The 22202-nt window shown below is 36.1% G+C and overlaps 1 protein-coding gene across 3 annotated transcripts in view; it reads left to right on the top strand.

Moving 5' to 3' along the window:
• TFEC (transcription factor EC) overlaps nucleotides 1-22202 on the top strand; it is a 252019-nt gene that overhangs the window by 32457 nt on the left and 197360 nt on the right. Inside the window, exon 1 of one of the 3 annotated variants that reach the window (XM_071215246.1) lies at nucleotides 13752-13844. The exons of the other annotated variants lie outside the window; for them this stretch is intronic. The gene's annotated coding sequence lies outside the window, so the exon portion shown is untranslated. Of the gene's footprint in view, nucleotides 1-13751; nucleotides 13845-22202 lie in introns of those variants that run through there. 3 annotated transcript variants of the gene reach the window in all.

Genomic DNA, 22202 nt, shown 5'->3' with positions numbered 1-22202 from the left:
TTGGTTAATCAGATTTTAACTGAAGTGTTGCGATTAGTTTTTTTATGTTTTTGTTTCTCTCTCCTTCCCCTCACCCCAGTTGTCTGTTTTCTGTGTCCATTTGCTGCATCTTTGTCTGCTTCTGTTGTTGTCAGCGGCACGAGAATCTGTGTCTCTTTTTGTTGCGTCATCTTGTTGTGTCAGCTCTCTGTGCGGGTGGTGCCATTCTTAGGCAGGCTGCACTTTCTTTTCGTGCTGGGCGGCTCTCCTTACGGGTGCACTCCTTGTGCGTGGGGCTCCCCTGCGTGGGGGACACCCCTGCATGGCACGGTACTCCTTGCACGCATCAGCACTGTGCATGGGCCAGCTCCACACGGGTCAAGGAGGCCCAGGGTTTGAACCACAGATCTCCCATGTGGTAGACGGATGCCCTAACCATTGGGCCAAGTCCGCCGCCTAGATTAGTTTTTAAAAAAGTAATTTTAAGTTAAATTGACTAAAGGTTTAAGGATTTAATTAGATGAGTTACACATACTGAGCTATTTTGTTCTTATTGTACTTTTAGGCAACTCTGAATTCATCTAATAGCTCATTTCACAGTTCATTTCACTTAACTACAATGAGATGAATTAATCATAATAAGGAGGGATTCTGGTAGAAATAAATAAGTTGAACATAATATTAAGAAAAGCAGGAAAGGCACTATAAACATTGGTATATGTGGCTATTGAGATAAAACTATTCAAAGTTAGCTTTTTCTGCTTATAATATACTCTTATATTGTATCCATTTTTAAATACAGTCGACGATTGATTTTTGTCTCCTTTGATCCATGAAGAATACCTGGAGTTTTGTGTCAATAAATATTTGTTGAATGAATAGTATTTATGTGACTATACTATATAAACTCAAGAATTAGAGGAAAGAAAACAAAATCACCTATAATCCCACACAAACCACATTAGTCTTTTGATGACACATAACCATGTAGCTTGTAGTTGACTAAGACCCTTCTGCCCCTTCAATGACCTATCAGGTTTGTTACGAAGTTTTTTTGCAAAATCTATCATCCACACATCCTTTCTGGAATTCTTTTTTTAAATACCTAGGACCTTCCCACATTGCCAGGTTCCCTGTGAGCCATACTTTGGCTTTCTGAGCATCCTCTGGGATTTTGAGGTGCAGTTATCTTGATGTTAACAGCCTCTTCCTTCTGGGTCCATGGAATCTCTTAGCTACCCTATGCTTTTATCCTCCACAAAACAACCACACCTGGCTGCCTACACATTAAGTGATTATTTTAGTATTAAGGTAATATTAGAAAGGAATTACAAGATTGAAAGGACCAGTGTTAAATCCTAGTTAACGTGAACTTTCTCTTTAATTCCACATGTTAAAGACCTTAAATACATCTGGATTCCCAGTCATGGTACTTTATGGGTGATTCCTGCTCCACCCTTTAAAGATACCCGGCCAGCCCTGAGGCCTCCCTTCCAGCTCCACACTCTCCTTTCCTCCACACTCTCAGTCCACAAAGCCACTATATGCCTTTGGAAAAAGCTCTACTGCTTTCCACAGTATGGTGGACTGAATTATGTAGCTAAGTTTGCACGTGTTCTTGGTCTTGGTTCGTATTCTGTTGAGGGTGGACCCATTGTAAATAGAATCTCAGAGATACTACTTCATTTAAGGTGTTGCCCCACTGAATCAGGTTGAGTTTTAATCTGGATTACTGGAGTCCTTTACAAGCAGAATCAAATTCAGACACAGAGAAAAGCCACAGGAGAAGCAGGAAGCTGGAAGTCAATGGAACTTGGAAGAGAAAGGAAAAGACACTGTGTGTATTGCTATGTGATGGAACCCCAATGACTGTCAGCCACACGGAAGATACTGATCTGGGAGGAAGCAACCTTTTAACCTCTGAAACCATGAAACAATAAATTCCTGTTGTTAAGAATTTACTGTATAGCATTTGTTTTAGCAGCCTAGACACTAATACACACAGGAAGGGCCATCACGCCTTGGATCACCTGGAGTCTGATACTCTGAACTTCAGTTCGGTGGGCATTGATGTCCATCGCTGCCCAGGCTCCAGGACGTTGGAATTCAGTCCCACAAAAGACAGTGAGTGCAGGTCCTCCAAGTCATTTCCTTTTCAGTCCTTTCAAGCTAAGAACTGTGGGCCCACGGGTCTTTTTGTTAGCTGGCTTATTACCTAGCTTTCAGAGGTAGAAGAAATAAAAAGATATTTATTTTGATATCATCTTGCTTAAAAGCCTCCTTTTCTGCTGGTGGGGTAGAGGTTGTGGGGAAGGGCATAACTTATCAATTAAGGAGTTCTGATACTATTTTAAATACTATTTAAATGTTATTTTGAATGCTGTTTTAAAATGGCCTCTTTTGGCCCAAATTCAACATTTCATTCTTTCATATATTTTATCCTTTCTTTTACAAACTCCACACAGGGCCAAGAAGGGATACCTGCTTTGCACACTGTCTCTATCCGCACTTCCTACTGACCTTGGATTGTATGTACAATGTACCCTGCTGCTACTTCTAATATGTCCTCCAGGGGTGTAACTAGTGGCCTTTCAACTTTTAACATTGGCATTATTGTTGTGTGGGGATTGCTCCTCATGAACTTGATCAGTTTCCCCTGTCAGCCAGGTTCTGTCTTGGCTTATTCTGACACAATGTACACACTAAGGAGCAGCTTTGACTCCTATTCAACCCCTGACATGGACAGTAGACCCCATAACTCTGTGCTACAAATAAACGTCCCACTCATCAGACTCCTCAGATAAGCTCACTGACCAGCAACTTCATCTACCTTTCACCACACAGAGGAAACTTTGAGTCAATTCTCTGCTCTCAGAGAAACGGGCAGGATATAGATACCCAGTCCGGTATATCTAGACCCCTTTCTCTGTTTTTTTTCCAGCTCTATTGTTCCCCACAGTATGAACGTGGAGCCAACAGATCTGTTGTTATGAGATTCACTCTCAACTTATTTGGAGTTTCTACCTCCCACTAGGTTGACACCATTCTCAGGAACCTGTAACTTCCTTTCCTTGGATTTGTCTCATCTGAATTTCTCTCTTCACTTTGAACTTCCTACCCCCCTTCCACCTCCCTCCTCAACTGACTCTCTATAATCCATAGGTAAATATGAGCTTCAGGATATTATGTGATATCCTGAATATTTTCTTCTTCCTACACCATAGAGGAAAATTTTGTGTTCAAACTCCCAAGCTTTACTATTGATAGGCAAAGGCAGATTTTGGATTTTAGAAAATTCTTTACTCTCTCAACAAAGCCTGACTTTCAAGAATATTCTCTTGCTGTGGACTAAAAAAATTTAAACTTTGAGCTTCAAAGAGGAACAGTGACCTCTTTGTTCTAGACTCTTACAAGTCTCTCCTTTTTTACGACAATGAGCCTTATGCCTTAGCTTTAATGATGAAAGGAAAGACCTTTAAGGGAAGAAGGAAATAGAATTAATACAAGGGGAAATACAATGTGGGGGATTTAAAATATTTTCATTTTTGAAAATGTATTTCTCAGAGCCCAGAATGAGGAAGGATATGTTCCACATTAGTGAGGGTCTGGGCTACCCTTCATGCAATAGGTTCCTTTAAAATGCTGAGGAGATAGGAAAAGCCACAAAGGAACAACAGCTGTTTGCAGTAGTCACTATAGTTTTTACATGGGGGATGGGGAGGCCTGAGTTGCCTTGTTTTGATTTTGAATCACATTTGGCTAGAAGGTGTTTGGGGGTGGGGAGGCAGGAGAGTGGGAACAGGAAGCTAATTCTTCTTACCACTGCTATAACCATAGATTTTGCATTGGGATGTAAATGAAATTTAGTAATCCTATATTATAATAATATTCTATATACATATAGCACTTGACAAAATACTTTCAAACCTTGTACAGGACCTCTAAAACCCTTTAAATTACAAATTATAAATCCCGTTTCACAGATGAGGAAATATTCCCCTCTGGGCTTCCCCTCCGGGCTTCCTCTCTCTCAGCTGCAGGCTGGCATGAGGCTTGTCTCTCAGGGCTTCCTCTCTCTCCTGCCATGGGGCTCGTTTCTTTTCAGGCTTTCTATATCAGTTTTGTCTCTCTTCCCAAGGTCAGCTGCAGACTATCAGGGGAATGGCTTATCTCTCCCTGGGGCCCAAGGATCCAATATGAGAGAGATCTCTCTCTGTTGTTGAGTGAGTGTCCATTTGTATTGGCCCACCAAGGGGGTGGGGACTCAACCTGATTCATGTCTTACTGACATGGTTGAATCAAAGCCCTAATCTTAACAGATAAGTTAATCAAAGATATCTCAGCTGAATCTAATGCAATCAAAAGGTATCATACTCTAAGGAACAGATTAATTTACAAACACAATCTTTCTCTTTTTGAGATTCATAAAAATAATTTCAAACTGTCACAATATCCAAAGGGGGTTGAAGGGTCACTATTAAGGGAAGAAGAATGGCTAAGTTTAGATCCGGAAAGCTGGGTCCTGAGTCCTTCTTTGAAGACATTTTAACTTGGTTTCGGTCATCACCCTCAGGTTTTACCCTCCACTCAACCAAGTCAAATATATTTGTAAACTCATAGAGCTGGTAGTAAATTTGCAGAGATAGAGCAATTCAATACAGGAATTCCTTAGCATCCAGCAGTGTGATGGTAAATGTTTAATCATCAGGTCTCCAAGGAAAATAAAAGGCCCTTGCTTTTAGTGTTTGCCAATTTCTGTGGATTAAATACTCCCATCATAGTCAATTTCAAGCTCCCAACATGATGTCAGTGAACATGGAGTTAGGAACAGCTGCTAACAATAGTCTCCTTTAAACTGGTATGAGCTGGTTTAACAAACCAGTGATAGCATCTCTAATAAATGTTACCTAGACTTAGTGTGCACATGCCTAGTTAGCATTACAGTGTTTGATAGTTCTAATTAGTAAAATTATTTTCCTGATCTTACTTCTAAAATTACCTTTATTTCACTTTGACTCACTGATCTTAGTTCTCCCTATTTACTATCATCTTAAATCTTTCTTTCTTCAGGGTTGTGTATTCTTAGCTCATTAAATCAAGAGTCATGTGACATTTTCCAGTTGCCAGACCATTTTGATAACCCTACTCTGACAATATTTTTCATTGCCAATGCTCCTTCACAAATTTGATGTTTACAACCACACACAAAACTCAGGTCAGTAGAATTATCATCTCCCATTAGCTAGACATTATATTTCTAAGGTAGACTAAATCTAAATGGTCTCCTTATTTCTTTTAATTAATTAATTCATTCATTTTTAGCAATCACATGACAAACTGCTCCTTACTGAGCTTGTAATCAACTACTAAAAAGCCTCTTGGTCTTTTTACACAAGGATGACTGTTTATTGAGGTCTTCCCTGACCTGTATTCCACCAACTAAATAGCACACGAGCACTTAATGACCCACTTGTAGTTCATCTAGTCCAACCTCCTCATTTTAGAGATGCAGAAACTAGAGACAATAGAAGTTATTTTATTTAAAGAAGATTTCACAGCTTGAAGGTGATAGGTCTAGATGCAGATTTTATGGCTCCTAATTCTACACTCATTTTCTTGTATTCTAATATTTCTTCTTACTCTTAAGACCCTGTGAGATAGAAAAAGCAAAACTCAGAGTCAGGAATACCAAGTGATTCGTCTAAGGTTATGTGGACAATAATGACAACTGAGTTTTTAAATTTAGTGCAAGGCTATTACATTTCTTTTTTCTTTTCTTTTTTTCACTTGTGGTACTTTAGACTGTTGAGAAAGATCAAGATTCCATCAGACAAAAGATGAAAGGGCAACACTGTAAGAACTCTGAAGCTAAAGCGTCATTAGCTCTAGAGCAAATCAATCTCTGGTCCTGGGCATAGAGCAGGGCAGAGAATGACCTGGGGTAGAGGCCGGGGCAAATGACAACCAGAACAGCAGGCCTCATAACTTCTTACAATTAGCTTGTTTAAAAGTTGACATTACCATCCATCCTTCAAGGCGATATCAGTCTTCCTCAACCAGCAATAGGTTGGCTAATATTTTATCACCATGTTCATGAGGATAGCATGAGAGACAGCCAACAGTTCAGTGAAACTGATTTATTCCTGCCTTGCTAGAACCTGGGCTCCACCCATTGTTTCCCTTTACTGCATTTAGGCAAAAGTATATTCCTGCTTTTCAGGTTGTTGCATTTCCACACAATATTGTTCCTTGGCCTTTAAGGCAGTGTGGATCATCGACACTTCCTTTCTAGTTTTCCCCTCAAATTGCCTATAACAAGTTTTCATCCACTAATCCAGAGAAAGTGTAACTGAACCTTAGATTTTATAATTAGAATTCAAGGCTTATTGAATAGCATATGGAAATTCCACTTAGACACCCTCCATTCAATTCTAAATCTGCTTCTTTCTTGTGACTTTGTGGTGTATTTGATATGGAACTTTTCTTCTAAACCCCCAAATTATAGGACTTCACAGTGCAATCACATGAGTATGAGTCAACATAATCCCATTATGTACCCCACCCCTATCTGGGGACTTTCTAACAAGAACTAAAAGAACTAAGACTGTTATTAGTTTTATTATTACCCAAGTAGAATAAAGAGGAACTATGTTAATAAGAATAGAGAAGTGAAGAATACTAATTGCCCATGTTTTAGTAGTTAAAAAAGAGGAAAAAAAGAGTAAACTCCACTGTAGATTTTATTTTGTGAAAATAGACCTATTTCCTGAAGAAAGTTTTGTTTTCAGGGTGTGTGCTATATATTTTCTACCTCTGTATGTTAGATGAATTCCCCTATTGTCATAATTGTACCAAGCTTCCAAATAGGAATTCTATTGAAAACAGAAAAAGCAAGGGGATTAATCATACTGATATACTGAAGAGCTCATTTTATATAAATACAGCCTAATGATCCATATTCTGGCTAATGTTCTTTTTTTCTCAAATTGGGTCCATTTAATGAATAAGTCACAAAGAACCATAATGAAGTTGGTTAGGTGTGGGTGATTTCTAAATTCACAATGTGAATTCTACTCCTTATAATCTACTAGACAGACTCTTCACTTGACATTAATATCTTAAAAAGAGACATTTCTAATTCTATAGTGAACATTGCTTAAAATTTTTTCTCAAGATGCTTAAATGAAGTATGAAAGGAAAATGGTTAACAAAGGGCAAAACTGAAGGAAACTCAAGGAAAGAGAACTAAAAATGAAAGTGGTAGTTTTCTCAAGTGCTGGCACCTCTCAGAAGCTCATTGTCTCACTTAAGCAATCCATTGATCACATCTTAGTCTTTCAGCCAACAACAGTACCAACACAAAATATTACTATCCTATGTTAAACCATTTACTTACATATTGTATGAGTTTGGAAAATAAAAATTATAAATTATTGCTTCTTCCCTAAATAAGTTGATAATCTAGTAGTAAATGCAGGGTTGTAGAATAAAAAGATTTTATGGTCAAAGTGAGACTTGAGCAGTTTTGAAAAAGTGCATGATGAATGTCTAGCAAATAAATGCTTACAGAACATTAAAAAGACCTCTCAAACATACTTAGGATTGACGCTGACCCATGTTTTCTTGCTTTGTAGAAAAAAAATAGGGAAAGTTCATCAGTAATGCACTAATTCTTGCTTTCATACACCTTTCAGCTATAAGAGCAATCTCACTTGCCCGAGCAATCTCGCTTGTCTGAGCACTCTAAACCCCCCCATCTCCTGGTCACCCAAACTCCTTTGCAGTACCTTTGACCCACTCTCTAAAAGCATGCTTCCATTCTTTGGATTTTGTTCTATTCTTCGTATTGTGTTAAACCTATGGTTATATATGTGTTTGGCAAGAAAGGACTCAATATGTCAGTTCACAGTTTAGTAAAGATGTTAGCTTGTACTAAATTGACTGATTGATTTCTAACATTTAAAAATTAGAAAATATATCAGCAAGTTCAACAATCTTGCCTTTGCCTATATTCTGATGTAATCCAGAATAATGCCTCTCAAAATATCCAAAGGACTGGTATGTATTCCCCAATATTCATTACTTTTGAAAAATGTAATAAAGTATTAGAAAAATGAATATCCTCTTGGATGACATGAAAATGTCAGATTGCTCTAGAAATTTCTTAATGTTTGCTTTCAGTTTCTATACTTTTGTTCATGACCTGGCCTATAGACCACACTGATTCTCACAAATCTAGAAGGTCCATGACATATAATCATTTGTAATATGCCAATATTCAATAAATGCAATAAATGAATTTGAGTGTGAATTGCTGACACAATCTTTGATATTTGTTTGTAATTTTCTATACTGTACCTTTTATGTGGTGATATTCCTACATTTGAGACATATCCTAATAGCAAAGTTTACTATATAACAAATGAAGATAAAAATAAATGAAGAAACTGATCATAGTTTAGGAGCAGAGTGTACTGACATAGACTCTGGAATTTATAGATCAGCATTGTCCAATAGAACTTTCTGTGATGATAGACATGTCCTATAATCTACACTGTCCAATATGGGAGCCACATGCTGCGGTTAAGCAGTTGAAATGTGGGTAGTGTGATTGATGAACTGAATGCTTAATTTTATTCAATTTAAACTAGTATAAACTTCAATTGAAATACCCACTTTTGACTAATGGTTACCATATTGGACTGCACAACCACAGAATATAAGTTTTGGAGCCAGAAATACCTACACTGTTGTTTTAGTTTCCTGGGCTGTTCAAACAGATACCATGAAATGGGTCAGGGAAAACATTCAGAATTTATTAGCCTACAGTTTTGAGGCTAAAAGAAAGTCCAAATAGAGGTGCCATCAAATTGATAATTTCTTCCTGAAGATGGGCATTCTGTGGCTGGCTGCTGGCAATCCTTGGTCCTTAGCTTGCCAAGTTTGTCAAGACATATGGTGGTGTCTCCTCTTTCCCTTCTCTTCTGGATTCTGTTGATGTTCGGCTTCTGGGTGCTCCCCCTGGGACTTTCTCTTTGTCTGAATTTCATTCTCTTATATAGGACTCAAGTAATAGAATTAAGACCCGTCTTGACTGATGTGGGCCACATCCTAACCGAAGTAACCTCATCAAAAAGTCCTATTTACAATGAGTTCATATCAAAGGAACGGATTAAGTTTTAAAAACATATTTTCTGGGATGCATACAGCTCCAAACCATCACCATTGGCTTTCTGGCTCTGTACATATTGTATGTTCTTGGGCAAGACACCTAAATTCTATAAGCTTCTATTTTCTAAGCTTTAAAATGAGGATCATATTATCTTCTCTGAAGTGCTGTAAGAATTAGAGGGAATGTGTAAAAAATGCCTATCACTACTGCAGGCAGAAATTCATAATTATTTCTTGTTACTCTTTCCTTGAATATTCACTTTTATGTAATTACAAGGTTTGAAAAGTAATCTCTATTTGTGGAATTACATGCATTAGCTTATTAATGGGAGTGATAATTTTGGGTGAAATAGACAGCATAACTCTTTCTCAATCTTTCTCAGACAAAGGGGTTTTCCTTTGAGGATATGGTCTGCAGATGTTTATTAAAATGTGTCTTTTCATTAGTAGAAGAAATGAAGAACTCAATTAGAGTTAAATTTTCTTGGTATTTTTATATATATACCAGGAGGGCAGGGATTTTCTTCAAACTTCTGGACCACCAATAATTTTTAAAGTAATATGTGGAGGAATAAAAGTATCTCCAAAAATATTATGTGCAAACACAATGGATATAAATATTTAAAGGAAACAATTTAATAAATATGGAATCTTTGTTGGAGAAAAGAAAGTCACCCATTTTTTTAGATTATTCTCAATGAGTTGAAATAACATAAAACTATATTTTAGTGTTTTTTATCCATAAAATGAAAACCAATCCCACCCATAGCTTCCTCTCTAGCCTATTACACTGATAACATTTGTGAAGTTCCCAGAGAATACTAGCTGTCCACTAAGAGCCATTCTCCTCTGTTTTGTTAAAAGAAATCCTGAGTTTTAGCATGGCTGACTGGCTAGGCATTATGTTTCCCAGTTTCCCTTATAAACCTATTTCTCATCAATGGGAAGTGAGAGAAATTGATGCTTGCCTCTGGAAGGTGATGAAACGGGGGAAGCCGCTACATTGTACCCAGAGATGGATGTCCCTTGTTGAGAATGACAGGTCTCCCCAAACAGATGTGGAATCATTTATATGAGCTCAAAATAAAATTCTATCTTGTTTAAACCACTGTCTTTTGGTTTCTATTTCAGCAGTTCAGCCTGAATGTATACTACTGATTCAACCCTCAAAGGGTCATAGCACTAACCCAGAGAAAAACTTGCAGTTTTTAGATAAACTGAACCCTGTTAAGGACTTTTTATTTATATTTATTATTTATTTATATTTTTATTTTTTCAGCACCCTGACTTGAGTGTATGCTTCTGACAGCTGCTGGTGGCAGCCAGAGACCTTTAAATATTCCAGAGATTTTTACTGAGCAGCTGGTTTCTGGGTCTGAGCTGTGCCAACATTAATAGTCTTGGTTCTCAGACAGCAATTGGCTTTCCTTGCTTCTCTTACTTCAGAGCAGGCTTAACCTTTCTTCTTTAGTCCCAGATGCCGCCCAGTGGCTTTTGGCTTTATGTTTCCCCTACCTTTTCCTGCTTACCTGGATCATGGCTCCTGAACAATTGGAACAACAGACTGTGTAATTACCATTTCCTTTGGGATTGCCTAGGAATGCTGCCTAGTTTCTCTGGCTTCCAACACTGGGTTACATTTTAAGAAGGTCAGTTTGTGAGTGGCTCAGATTTAGTTGAAATTTAGGAAAATCCCTACTTTAGAGAGTTTAGGATTTGTAAACCCCAGGACTGGAAAGCCTGTTAATCATGTGTGAAAAAGGGAAATTTTGTTACAACAGTAGAAAACCAACAGCTATTGAATATTTTTGCAAAAAGATATATAGTTGGGTATGGCCTCAAGGTATGTTTTTCTCCCTGTTATTTATAAGACTTATGGAAGATTTTAAGTGATTTAGGGGCTCATCAAAACTTTTATGCAGATGTGCCTATTGTATGTCATGAGCTGTTAACAGTCCTCTGCCTGCTGCCGGTCATTCTTTCTAAATAAATGTATGTCATCTGGAAAAAATTCTGGTCCTGTGTCATTTTATATATTTTTTGAACAATGTATGTTGCCTCCATGTATTGCTCTTTACCTAGATTATCCTGATTACTGATTTTCCCATGCAGAGCACTTTTTGCAAATCACTAAACTTTAGCAAATAAAATCTCTCTTCCTCTCTCTCTTTTAACACACTCTTTTCTTATGCATCTGTTAAAGCAAAGGCCTCCCTTTCCTCCTACCCCAAACCTTGAGCTATAAATATATTCCTGCATATACAGAAAATTTCTTGACTCTCCAGTTTGGCTTTTACTATATTAACCTAGTAAAGGCACTCTGAGAATGGCTGCAGTAAGAAACCTTGTTTGAATATATGTATATATAATCAAGCCAGTTGGAACCAATTGGCTTACCTGGACTATTTTGAACTTATTTGGCTCCCTATAACTTCTGTTGGACATAGCATAAATGAAAAATAAACTATCATTATTAAAACTCTTAAGATCTGAGGATTACGTGTTATACCTTAGTCAATTGTGACTTGTTCAGTGGGTAAGATTTCAATCATCCATTTTCAAATATAGTGTGCCATTTACTACTTATATCCAGAAAAGCAATATTCTCTGCTCAGTTCTGTGTAATATATGACTATCTTTCCTCTACAGTGTAAATTGAATCATGCACTTCCCCTGCTCAAAACCTCTAATGCTTTCTAACTCACTCAGAATAAAATTCATTGCCCTCATCATGACCTACAAGGGATTTAGTCGCTCCTCTATGACTTTCATCTCACCTGTAATAGTCTTCTTCTTGCTCGTTTTCCCTCTAAATTGGCTTCCTTGTTTTCCTCAACCTTACTAAGAACACTTCTGCCTCAGGGCCCTTGCATATGTTGTGTGCACTGCCTATTCCCTCAAGTATCTACATGGTTCACTCATTCCTTCAAGCAATTCTCTACTCAAATATCAGCTTAACAAAGAAGCATTTCCTGACCATCTGTCAAAATAGCTCCTTCCCTCCATCCCATACAACTCTTGCCTTTCACTGTCTATTTCTCTCCAACATAGCATGGAATTGGTATAATTTGTTCACTAATCCATTTCTCCAGTGGCTAGAACAGTGTCTAGCATGCGGTAAATGATTAAGTATTTAGTGCTTTAAAAGTAATTAAACCCTTTGCTAGCAAGATATTTCCTGAAGGACATGTTCTCAATTATTCTATAAATGAAGTTAGACATTAGTTAAAAGATTAAATAATTGTCAGAATAGAATTTAGTTGCCAAACATTTATTTGGGGCCAATTGTATAAAAAGTAACTTGCCAGGTGATTAGGGATTTAGAGAATAGAATATATTTATATCCTCTAGTAAAGATATCATATACAAATTTTATATTTATTTTATTTAATAATCAACTCTGTTAAATAGGCAGGGAAATCATTCTAATCCCCATTTTACAAATGAGAAACTTAAGCTTAAAGCACTTAAATGACTTGGCAAAATAATTCAAACTAGTTAGAACCTCTGTTATGAATTAGTTCATGTTACTTTGGACATATTCAGATCTCCTAGATTAGTCCTCTTTCCATTCAACCACACTGCTACTCGGCAGTCCACTATAGAGGGAAGGGAGCCATATATTACACAGAGGTGAGCAGAACATATTGTTCTTCTGGAGAGGGGTAGAATATGACACCCTACTTTCGAAGATAGATCATTGTAATCTTTCCCCCTGAACCAGTCAGAAATCGCTAGAATATAGCACATAGCCCTGAGGTCTCAGTTGTTTTGACAATAATTTATTTTTCATTTTACTGCTAATCCAGCATAATTGAAGGGGGTTTTTGTTCATCAGAGTTGGTAGGGTCCAGGCTGATGGGAGCACCATTTGGTGTGCTTCCACGATACCAAGAAACCTGGAAAGAAGGGCTGGATATTCAAGTGTTGGCGAGTGAACGTTTCAAATCGTACCCATTTCATTACCAGGACTAGTCCAGTGACTACTCCTAACTCAAGTGAACAGGGAAGTAATTCTTTGTATGCAGAAGTATAGGAGAATGGAATGTAGGTAAAACTGGTGAACATTGTTAACGATGACCACACTCATTCACTGCCAAGTACACATGCGTGCACACACGTGCTTCCCTTCTCTGGGAAGACTGTCCACTAGTCCTGCCGAACCCTTTGGTTGTGGTGAGCCCATTGTTTGCTAGGATTTACTCTTGGCTTTGCTTGTTGACTTCCCCAAGCGGGTATGGGAAATTTAGGAAAACTGAAACCAGATGATGACTGAGAAACAATATATCTCTGGGAGCCTTTGGCTAACAGTGGCAATATTGTCCTCCAATTACATATTTACATTTGTGCTTGCTACTCAGTTTTTATATCAAGAACATCTCATGTTTATTCGTCTGTAAATAGTTGTTTATAAATTAATAAAAATAGTTGAGAAAAAATAATAAGAAAAGTCAGACTGCTCTTTGTTAAAATCGTGATCTGTTAAATATTACTCATTCTCTTTAACACAGAAATACAAGAAATGAATGCAATGTCAAAAAGGGGAACTAAATCATGGTTTAAATAGCTTGTGCTCCTTTAGAAGTAGAGCAAGTAGAGAAGTAGGAGTAAGTAAAAAGATAGTGCTTACACTACATGAAAAGCAAATGAAGAGATTGACTCTCACAGATTATGTGCCTGAGCCATCACCAAAGGTAATTTTTTCTCTAAATTATTCAATTAGAACAAAATTTAAAATTCCTTATATTCAGTTTTAAAAACACATGGCTGTAATTTTCAATTTAGTTTTAAATGCATAAATAGCATAAACTTTGAAACATACATTTTGCTAGAGAACTTAGAAATAGATACATTATTAATACTATTATTTATTTATCATTGGCAACAACAAATTCTATTGTTTCAACTATGATTTTGCTAGAAGAAAAAAATGGTGACTTGTGTAACTGGTATGTGAGACTAAATATTATTCTCTTCTGTATGCGCAAAATATTTTCAAATTTTGCCAAAATTTATAAAGAATTGACAGGATGGTGTTTATCTTATTTTATGCAATATATGTGTTTCTGTAAATTTGGTTGGGGTTATAACTATATATATGTGTATATATATATAAAAGAAATATTGGCTCTATCAATAATTTAATTAGAAAAAAGAGCAACAAAGTTGTTTTATAGAATAAATTTTTAGTAAAGATATATGCTTTATAATGTGAAGTTTACAAACTTTCAGATAACCCTTGAAGGAAGAAAAATGAGTAATTTAAAAATAAAAACTCTTAAATAGATGTGTCATTTGAATTAGATATAACTAATACAAAATGTTTGGATGAATAGCTGCAAGATTACCTTACATTATTCTGAAGCATGATAAATTATGTATTAAATAAATTAGCACAACATTTTATAATTTCTTAAGGACAAAAATGAGGGAAAAGTTAATTATAACTTTTGTTACTTCATATTTTAATACAGTTAATACAAAAAATAAAATGAGTACAGTAAGTAAAGGCCATCTTCAGTTCAAATAATATTAATGGGGATTTGTGCAGTACTATGAACAATTTCTATTTTTATAGTATTATATAATATTATATTATTATAGTGATATGTTATAGTAAAAGAAAGGGAGAACATAACTACTCATCTGTTACTATAAATAAGAATAGTACAGAATTTTATAAATGTCCTTATTTTTCAGAATTTAAAATTTTTTTCTCTTTGGATATTATTTAAATTTCCGTTAGCACACTTTCTGCTTTTTTATGTTGAGACTGTGTCAGAATTTTAAAAAATAAAAAACAAATTGCTTAGTGAGCATAAATCAGATGTGAGTTTGTTAAACTCAGCTAGAGGTATATATAGTTGCTTAAATTACATGAGACAGCTTCAGAGATTTGCATGATTTTCCACACAACTAAATTTGGCTTTACTCAGTTTAGGTAATTTCTTTTCTTGTCCATCATACTCATTTAAAGCTACAAAGCATTCCAGCAAATATTATTGTTGAAAATGAGGAAACAAGGAAATAATCATAATCGCTCTGTAGATTATGAAATGGACCAGAAATATCTTGTCATAGCATTGTATCAGAGAAGTTTGGATGACAGATATAGGACTGAAGTTTAGAAATGTTTTTCTATTTACTTATTATCCTTACTCAGCCATAGATTTTTTTTTCATTCGTAGTCAAACCTGTGAAATTCAAGTGACACTTATTGCTATTTCTTTAAAAGAATCTTATAATACATAGAGGGAAAAAGTGGTAATGATTGTGAGCCACATGGTATATTAGAAAGATACATTTGAATGTGGAAACAGGAGAAAAATTTTAAATGTATGTGGGAAGGCATAGGTTAAAAGAATTCTAAAATAATTTTTTTGTTAATCACAAGGAGTTCCTGAATCCTGCTACTGGTGGGCTAGCACAGAGACTTGCTACCTCTCATAGAGTGTATGCTTTACAAATCTTTGCAAATAATTTCCAAAATGTGAGTTTTGACTAAACATTTCCCCAGATCATCTTCAGGCTGGATTAGCATTCTCTTCCCTAGCTCAGCCTAGAAATCACAGAGCTATTTTTCTATTTAGAATAGGCTGCTCTTCTGAAAACATCACATTCTCCTTCCCCCAAAGAGTTAACAACTTTGTATTGTAATGCCCAAACATACACTGAACAGAAACCTAATATAATTAGATTCTGAAAGACATGTGAATAACTTGAAAATGCCCAAAAGTCAGAGAACTGTCATATTTTTCCCTAGAGGAAAATAAAATGAAACGTAGCTCCCTACTCACCAAGTCCAGTATTAATTATTTTATTTCTCCTCTTCATTCTTCGGATTGTTCTTGGATGCTAGGACTCACACAATTCAGGGACAAAAAAGATGTGGAGCAATTTGTAGTCTATACGGTACATTTGGAGGCACTTTCAACTGCTTCTAGTCCCTGTCAGAGATCCAGGTATCTGACGTCTGCAGAATTTGCCACCCCGTGTCCTGCCAGACCTTGAGAATATAGCTGCCTGGGATTAAGCGATTTCTTCACTAACTTTTAGAGAACTTCCCATCTCACAGAATTCAGTTTAGCACACTTTAAAAATTTAGCCTTTCCAAAATGGCTAAGGAATGCTCTAAACTAGCTATCTCATTTTAATCCTGAGCTGTGTAGTATTTTCTTCACTTTATACATTGTGGCTCAGATAAACTAAAAAAAGTCTTGTGTGTGTCTACATGACCAGTAATAGACAACGTAGAATTGGAAACTAGGTACCTGATGTGTCAAATGCGGATTTCAAAGTTGAATAATATATTGCCAGTGTCCTCAGGGAGACTAATATTTATTGGGAAGCAGTTCTACAGATGTGTAAATGAATAAATGCCTTTCAATGTGATAAAATTTATGTCTCTAATTTTGTCAGAATATAGTTGAAAACTGAGGAGGGACTGGACAGTTCAACATGGGGTGCTCAGACAAGGCTTCTAAGAGAAGACAACAGTTAAGAGAATTGAGAGCAGTTTAAACTTCCAGAGAAGGCATTTTTGCATCTATTTGTCTCCAAATTACTCCGAGCCCCTCAATCAACGTGTTTTTTTACCCGTTTCCTGATTTCTTTTTTTTTTTTCCCAAGAAGACTGCCCATTCTCTACTAAGCTTACTGTCGAGTTACCACAAGTTATTTGTAATCACTAACCCATTTCAATTATGGAATATATTTCACTTATTTTGTGCCATTTCATATGTACTTTATATCATATGTAAACCTTAGCTAATCAAAATTCAATTTGTAAGGTTATTGTCACTTGGTTATTTGTTTGGGACATCTAGAATGGTCTCAATTGTCATAAGGGAAAATAAGGACAGTAAAAAGAGAAAAAAATGTGAGAGTGGGTCAAAGAAAGAGGAATTAGGAATGGAGAGAGAGAAAGAGATGAGGGAGGATGAAAGAAAGGAAAGGAAAGGAAAAAATACTTTTTAACAAATGTAGGCAGCATTTATGTTAGTTCTTTTCACATGTGTGTGAATCTTCTGTAGGTGAATGAAAAGCATTGTGATAGTATGTTTGAAAGACATAAAAGAGTGTAGGATATGTTGGCGATCTAATCCATGAAACCAAACTTTAGCTTGGGTCAAAAGTCCTCAAATTATTTTCTAAGTGACCAATTTTTGTTGTAAATATTTCAAAATTAAATTTAGTATTAAGCACAAAAGCTGTGATGAAAAGAGAGTAACAAGAAGCTCAACTTAAGAAGTCTTCCATATAGTCTTAAATGTTTATGTGGATTAGAATTACTTGATAGGAAAATGGCAAAATGTGTTAATGACCATTTAGTCCAAAATGATATTTTAAGCGAACGTTTAATGCCTTTTCAAGGACTAACAACAATTAGGAGACCTGCCTAAGTTCCCCATAGAAGGTTCTGGCCATATCAAACCAGGACCTGCTAATATTGATATTGAAGAGGTTAGAAATGTGGGCTGCCATGAGGACATGTAAAAGCAAGCCCTTGAGAAATCAAGCAGAAGTTCTAGAGAATCATGATAAAGAGAGAGCTGCAAATATGCAATAGACAATTCTATGTGGCAAAATCTTTGGAAGATTTGAGACCAAGGAAGGGTGCAGTTCTGGAGAAGCCCACATCAAGTTAAATATTTCATTAATTTGTAATATCTTATTTTCCTATGTTTTAAATATTTCACTAATTATGGTTTGATTGTAATATTGGAAGTATGACTAATATGAACTATGAAAATTTTAAAATAAATTTTTCCTCTTAAAATCTATGTAACACCTTCAATACTTTTTTATATAAATAAATAATTAGTTACAGAATCAGTAGTATCTAATATTCAGTTATTCATGCAAACATGCTCAATGACCTGTCTTTGAGAACGCATTTCTTCTCTCTCTCCTGAAGCTCCTGTCCCGCCAATGGCTGTCCTTGATTCTCCAGAATAGATTACATTTTCCATTATATATTTTCATTGGACCACACATATAACATTAATCAAAATGATAACTTTATTAGTCAAGGAAACAGAAATGATGCTAGATTTTTCAGAGAGAGTGAATTTGGTAGAGGGAATTAGTTACATATGTGGTGAAAAGTTGAAAGAGAGATAACTGGTAGGCGAGATAACCCAGAGATAAGTAATTGCAGGATGCAGGTTGAAATACAGAAATAAGAAAAGAGAGAAGATGGTGTTACCAGAGCTTGCAACTCCTAGAGGTGCTTAGCAGGGTGCTGGAGTTGCCTAAAAAGGCGATTTGGAAAGGATTAATACAGCTGAAGGGAGAGGAAGACCCATAACTTCTCCCTTCCTATCACTTTCTAACCTTGCACTGATGCCTCTCATTGTCCAAACCTAACTGGAAATCAGTTGGCAAAGGATTCTGGAAAATGCAGTTTGTCAGGGTCTGCTACCCTTGTGATATATAGCACAGAGCATGGAAGAAGGGAATTTGGCTGAGACAAATAAGCAATGTTAGTACATTAAATAATTATATATTAATTACTGTTATTATCAGTGTACTGTCGATCAATCTCTCTAGGCAGTCTATAATTTCCATGAGTCAGGAAAGATGTATTATGCACCAATGTATTCCCAATGCAGTTTGAAGTATCTGGCCCATAGAAGATTTTGAATGAATTAAAATATATATGAATGGATATTGTCATTCTTACTATACATCTGAGGGATATGATCTCAATTCTAGGGCTAGTTATATGACCTTTCCAATGCAAATGTGAATAGGAATGCCATGATATAACAAAAGGTATAAGGCCTGAAGAAAGTCAGAGGCAGAGGGGAGAGAGAGGAAGGAAGTGGTTGAGTTTTGGAGCTTAGAAAAATTCTGTATCTGCCTGAACCTTAATTGATCTATCTACTCCTTCCTCATAGACTACCTCATAGGCCACCCCAAGACAAACATCAATTCGGGAAGACTTTTATACAGAGTGGTAAGGCAGGTATCGTATGAGGGATGGCCTCTGTAGTTCAATAATCATAACTAAAATTAAAGAACAGCTTCCTAATGTCTGTTGCAAGACAATGCTTATCAGGCACTGTATACTGTACACATTATGTCAGAGCAGAATCACTTTTCTTTCTTTATATGGTCTCATCAAATCCTTTTCTTCAGGGGATGAGCCATAGACATAATATTTCAAAATCTGGGAACACTTCCATACCCCCTTTTCTGGGACTCTAATTACATATAAACTAGGCTACTTGAAGTTGTCCAAGAGCTTCCTGATGTTGTCTTTATTTTTTTCAGTCTTTTTCCTTTGTGTTAATTTTGAATAATTTCTCATGCTTTGTCTTTAAGTTCACTACCTTTTATTCTGTAGTTTTTAATTTGCTGTTAATTCTATCTAGTACATTTGTTTTTACTTCATTTTCAATTTTATATGTATTGTTAAAAATGGAAAAGAATGGGGAACTTTTTTCTTTCTTTCTTTCTTTTCTTTATTATCCAAATTATTGCTAATCACTACTGGTAAAGCGAATCATCAGAGGGGAGAATGCAAACTGCAAAACAAATAACTACAACTGTGACAGTAATGTAAAGGAAAATAACCATAACATCACCAACATTGCTTAATTTGCTTGAAGGATGAAAGTGTGCCAGGGCTATTTACTGAATCCATTGGTTGCAAGCTCCTCCCTTCACCAGGCTAGTATTTATATCATCAGGCATAATTTTCATTTTAGACAGGAGGACTTTCTTTCCCTAGAATTTAGATTTAGGCCTTTTAAGATATCCTCCATATTTCTCTATAACATGCCTATACTTACTTCTACTGTCTTGAACATGTTGTAACTATAATAGCTATTTAATATATTTTTACTAATGCTATCATCTTTGTCATCTCTTGTCATCCTTGTACATTGTTGGGTGGTGAAGCATTTTGTGTTCTTATAAATATTTTTGACTTTTGCACTGGGATGTAGTTAACAAGCTTGGAAACAGTTTGATCTGTTCACAGCTAGCTTTTAAGCGTTGCTAGGTGGAACCAGAGCAGTCTTTAGTCTAGGGCTGATTTGTCCCCATTACTGAGGCAACACTCTTCTGATTAATCTTCTCCTTGCCCTGTGTATTACAATATTTCTCCCCTCTTGCTCTTGAGAACATGAACCTTTCCCAGTTCTGTGTGATCTCTAGAAATTGTTCCACCTGCTCTTTCCTGGTAGTTCTTTGGCCAGCTCATGTAGTAAACACATGCTCTGATCAGCACTCAGCTCGAGTCTCTAGGAGAACCTTCCACAGATCTCAGAAGCTCCTTCTTTTTAAAGCCCTCCTCTCTGGAACTGTCTTGAGAATTCTAGCTGCCTCGGCCTTCTCAAATTCTCATGGTTTCCTCAATTTGGAGAATCTCATGGATGCTGTTTGGACTTCCTTTCCCTGTATTGAGTCTTGGAAACTATCCAGGCAGTAAACCGAGGAAATCATAGAATTTAAATAATTTACTTCCTGGGGTAGTTTGAATTATGCACCCCAATTTAGACATATCCTGAATCTTAGTTTGCATTCCTGTGGGTGTGGACCTACTATAAATGGGAGTTCTTGAAGGTGTTATTTTAAATTATAGCATGAATGAGGTTGAGGCTGAACCTGGATTATGGACAGACTTTATAAAGAGAAAAAAAACAGAAACCAGACTGAGAGAAAGCCTCCAGGTGGAGCCGGAAGAAAAAGGAGGGGACACTTCCACAGGACACAGGGCACCGATACAAGTCACGGAGCCCCTTAAATCGCTGGCAGCCAGCAGGAGGATGTTACATACTTTTGGGAAGAAACCTTGCCGGTACCTCGATTTTGGACTTCTCTAGCCTCAAAACTGTGAGCCAATACATTCCTGCTTTTTAAGACAACCCGTTGTGTGGTATTTGTTGTAGAAACATGGAAAACTAGGACATTTCTCCTCTCTCAGTGATCACTGCTCTGCGTTGTCATTTAATGTCAGAAAATCATTAATTCATACTGTTTGTTTGACTTTTTAGTTAAGATATGAGGGTAGATCCAGTCTCTGTTACTCTATCTTGGCCAGCAGTGGGCATTTTGACATTTTTTTGTTGTTGGTGCTCACTGAACTGAAACTCTTGCACAGAGTCCTCCCACAGGCCATTCTTTTCCTTCGAAGTTTAATCTAGGTGCATGTAGATCGGCCTGAGTGTTACTCTGCACCATTATTTGGAAAGATTTTATTATGCTTTTGAGAAAATCTGTATCAAGCAAATCTGTCACTCATAATATCTGAAACTACAGTAATTTTATCCATTAAAATACAATCTTCCTCAAATTATGAAAATTTGAATAATGGTATTAAGGAATAGGTATATTTGTCCCCCGAATGAAAGAAAATTTCCAATTTTAATGAGTTTTTATTTTCGAAAAACAAAAATGTAAAATGCTTACAAGAAGGAGATGAGTCCAATTGGTGAATGAAAATTTCAAAAGCCTATATCAAATGAAAATGTTCTGTGTTCATATTAATATTAGAAGAAATCTATATTGACTTTAATTAAGACTGAGCAATCCAACTTTCAAAAGAAATTTAGACTTTCTTACACATTTATTCATTTTCATGTGCTACTAAAGGAGTATATGGAATGTCACAGAAGAGTCTATTGCATACTTTTTAAAGGCGGCTAATGAAAATATTGTGGTTTAAATAAAATTATGTTTAAAATTCAAAAGTTTTAAAACTCTAAATGCTGATTTTTAATTATATGAATTTAAAAGTGGTACACGAAAGTTAATGTTTAGCAAACTAAGCTTGAGTCAAGAAAAAGCCATACATTTTGGGGACTTTACTTCTGTGTAAACCAGGGATTCTTAACCAAGGGTCCATGAGCTTGAAATGAAATTCAAAAAAATATTATTCTTGTGGGGATGTATTGGTGCAGGTATATTAATATGTATATTAAATAATACACATTATAGTGTGGATTTAGTAAGGGGTCCACGAAACAAAAAAGGTTAAGAAGCTCTGATATAGACAAATATAATGTGAGTTAGAGTCACACTCACACTCCTTTGAATTACCC

This window comes from Dasypus novemcinctus, chromosome 5 (assembly GCF_030445035.2).
Source record: "Dasypus novemcinctus isolate mDasNov1 chromosome 5, mDasNov1.1.hap2, whole genome shotgun sequence".
Classification (NCBI taxonomy): domain Eukaryota; kingdom Metazoa; phylum Chordata; class Mammalia; order Cingulata; family Dasypodidae; genus Dasypus; species Dasypus novemcinctus.
This window is presented reverse-complemented; position numbering and strand designations above follow the sequence as displayed.